The sequence below is a fragment of the Heterocephalus glaber genome, unplaced genomic scaffold (genome assembly GCF_053883595.1).
Source record: "Heterocephalus glaber isolate CG9 unplaced genomic scaffold, H.glaber_assembly_v1.0 deba00001577, whole genome shotgun sequence".
Lineage (NCBI taxonomy): Eukaryota > Metazoa > Chordata > Mammalia > Rodentia > Bathyergidae > Heterocephalus > Heterocephalus glaber.
The window spans coordinates 13,857,883-13,861,791 of NW_028258358.1; positions in this window are offsets into that span (position 1 = coordinate 13,857,883).

The following is a 3,909-nucleotide window of genomic DNA, read 5'->3' on the forward strand; positions in this document are numbered from 1 at the left end:
CCCAGAGTTGGTTCTTCAAAAGAATCAACAAAATTGACAAACCCTTAGCCAACCTTATCAGAAAGAGGAACGAAAAGGTCCAAGTCCATGCAATTAGGAATGAAAAGAGTGAAATAACAACAGACCCAGCAGAAATCCAGAGGATCATCAATACATACTTCCAGAACCTATATGCCAATAAGATGGAAAACACAGAAGAAATGGACAGATTCCTAGATACATATGAATTACCAAAGTTGAACAAAGAAGACCTAAAAATTCTGAACAACCCAATATCAATCAATGAAATTGAAAATGTAATTAAAAACTTACCAACTAAGAAAAGTCCAGGTCCTGACGGCTTCAGCGCTGAATTCTACAAGACATTTAAAGAGGAATTACTCCCATTACTGTTTAAACTCTTCAATGAATATTGAAAAGGAAGCTGTACTCTTGAATTCATTCTTGGAAGCAAGCATTACCTTGATCCCCAAAGCAAAGAAACATCCAACCTAAAAAGAGAACTATAGCCCAATCTCACTAATGAACCTAAATGCAAAAATCCTTAATAAGATACTGGCAAATAGAATGGAGAAGATCATCAAGAAGATCATACACCCTGATCAAGTGGGATTCATCCCAGGGATGCTGGGATGGTTCAACATATGCAAATCAATCAATGTAATACACTTTATCAATAGAGCCAAGGACAAAAAAACATATGATCATCTCAATAGATGCTGAAAAAGCATTTGAGAAAATCAAACACACATTTATGTAAAAACCCTACAAAAAATTGGAATAGATGGTCTCTACCTCAAAGCAATAAAAGCCATCTATGAAAAGCCAACAGCCAATATCATACTAAATGATCAAAAACTGAAATCCTTCACACTAAAATCAGGAACACGACAAGGATGTCCACTATCACCACTCCTGGTCAATATAGTTTTGGAAACATTAGCCACAGCAATTATACAAGAGAGAGAAAAGGAAGGAATAAAGATAGGAAATGAAGAAGTTAAATTGTCATTATTTGCAGATGACATGGTACTCTATATAGAAGACCCCAAGAATGCCACCAAAAGTCTTCTAGACTTAATAACCAAATTCAGTAAAGTAGCTGGATACAAGGTCAACACACAAAAATCAATAGCTTTCCTCTACATGACTAACAGACTCACTGAGAAAGAAATAGGGTAAACAATTCCTTTCTCAATAGCATCCAAAAAACTGAAATACCTGGGAATCAACCTAAGAAAAGAAATGAAAGACCTCTTCTCTGGAAACTATAGCTCTCTGAAAGAGAGATTAAAGATGATATCAGAAAATAAAAAGACATCCTCTGGCCCTGGGTAGGAAGGACCAACATAGTGAAAATGGCCATACTTCCAAAACTGCTATAAAGATTCAATGCAATCCCAATTGAAATCACAACAGCATATTTCACAAACCTTGAGAAAACAATCCAAAAATTCATTTAGAACAAGAAGAGACCCAGAATAGCAAAAGCAATTCTAGGTAACAGAGATATGGCAGGGGATAATCACAACCCTCAACTTGAAATTATACTACAAAGCTACTGTGATAAAAACAGCATGGTACTGGCAAAGAAACAGACCTGAGGACCAGTGGAACAGATTAGAAGATGTAGAAACAGGGCCAGACACATTCAGCCACCTCATCTTTGACAAAGGAGCCAAACACCCTCACTGGAGGAAAGATAGCCTCTTTAATAAATGGTGCTGGAAAAACTGGGTTTCAACTTGCCAAAGATTAAAACTAGACCTAAATCTTTCACCATGCACTAAACTAAAATTGAAATGGATTAAATGTCTAAATATTAAAACAGAAATGCTGAACTGGCTGGAAGAGAGGTTAGGTAGAACTCTTGAAGACATTGGTGTAGGAAAAGATTTTATGAACAAAACTTCAGTTGCCCATAAACTAGCACAAACATTCAACAAGTGGGATCTCTTCTTATTAAAAAGCTCCTGCACAGCAAGAGCAACCACCACCAGAGTGAAGAGACAACCCACAATGTGGGAAAAAAATTTTCACCTGCTGTTCCTCCGAAAAAGGACTACTATCTAGAATCTATAAAGAACTTAAAAAAAATCAGACTTTCCAAATTTAAAGACCCAATTGAAAAATGGGTGTGTGAAATGAACAGACATTTCTCAGAAAAAGAAGTAGAAACAGCAAATAAACATAGGAAAAAATGTTCAACATCACTGTTCATTTGAGAGATGCAAATGAAACCATCACTGAGATTCCACTTCACCCCAGAAAGAATTGCTGCTATCATGCAATCAACCAATAACAAATGCTGGTGGGGCTGTGGGTAAAGCAAAACACTGCTTGCTCCACTGCGGGTGGGAGTGTAGACTGGTGCAACCACTGTGGAAATCAGTATGGAGAAACCTCATAGTATTAGGACTGGAAGTCCCATTTGACCCAGCTATTTCCCTGCTGGGTATCTTCCCCAAAGAATTAAAAGTATCATACCACAGTGATATATGTGCACCCATGTTCATAGCAGCACAATTTGTAATGTTAAAACTTGGAACAGCCCAAATGCCCATCAACTGGAGACTGGATAAAGAAAATGTGACTTTTTTATAAAATGGAGTACTACTTGGTCATAAAAAATGAGAAATTAGCGACATTTATAGCTAAATGGATGCACACTGAGATACTCTTAAGTGAAACAAACAGGACACACATGCATAAATACTGTATAGTTTCTGTAGTGTGAGAAACTGAAAGTGTAAATAAGGACTAAAAGTATAATAGATAATGTGAAATAGGAAGAAAATGGACAAAGGGGAAGGGGAAATGGGAGGGGTAGGGGAAAGGAATGAAGGGAATGGAGTTAATATGAGAAATTGAAAAAATGGAAACAAAGTCTTTGTAAATAGGGCAGGGCATAGAGGTTGAAGGGAGGGCAGGGGAAGGGGAAAAATATAAGAACCAAGAGAGATTATGTAAAGGTGCAAATTTCCAATGATGAATGTCATTATACTGTATACCTAAAATGTACCAGCAGAATTAAATTTAAGAAAAAGAAAATTTAAAAAACTCAAATTCTTAATTTTCCCTTTGATATTTTAATCACTTTAAATTCTTCATTATGTGGATGATGTGCTAGATGTAGCAAGTATGCTTTGACCTCTATATTGTTGCGTTTGGGTCTTTGCTTTATTGGCAAGACATATGGGAGAAAATTTTCATTAATAGTAAAGTATATGATAAAGGAAGTATATAGTTTTCAAGATACAAAAGTATTGGGACAGTTAGTGACTCAGATCACTTTAATTAGAAGATTTCTCATCTATAAGCCTATCCATTTTTGTATGCTGGGGGAGCAAATGATGGTTATAGTTAGAATTCAGGAGATCTATAAGGGAAATTATGTCAGTAACTTCAATCAGCCATTGGCCTTTTGTCTGCAATTCCACTTCTCAAAAAATATGCTTTTTGCAATAACTTCTTAATTTAAGTTTTTAAAGTTACTCTATTCATACATCACCATTTACATGTTTTCTCATAATTATAAGGATGAATTCTCAAATTTGATTTTAAAGTGCTTAATTGTTTTTATTACTAGGATGTTAATATGATAGCATGCTTATATGTGTTCAATAAATTTGATATGATTTAGGTGACAAATAATACATTAAATATAACTTAAGATAATTATAGTAGAAGAACAGCCAGTTATGCATTGTAAGGAAAATAAATTTATACTGATCACCAAGGTGTATATGTACTTTCAAGTTTGGGATTATATTTCAGCAGCTAACTGTATACTCAGTGAGATGATATCTGCCATTAGTATCTAGTTTTCCTGGGAAGTCTGCTCTTGGATTTTGCTATTTATTGACATATTTCAGTAGAAAAATCTCGATCATGCACATCAGATGCATT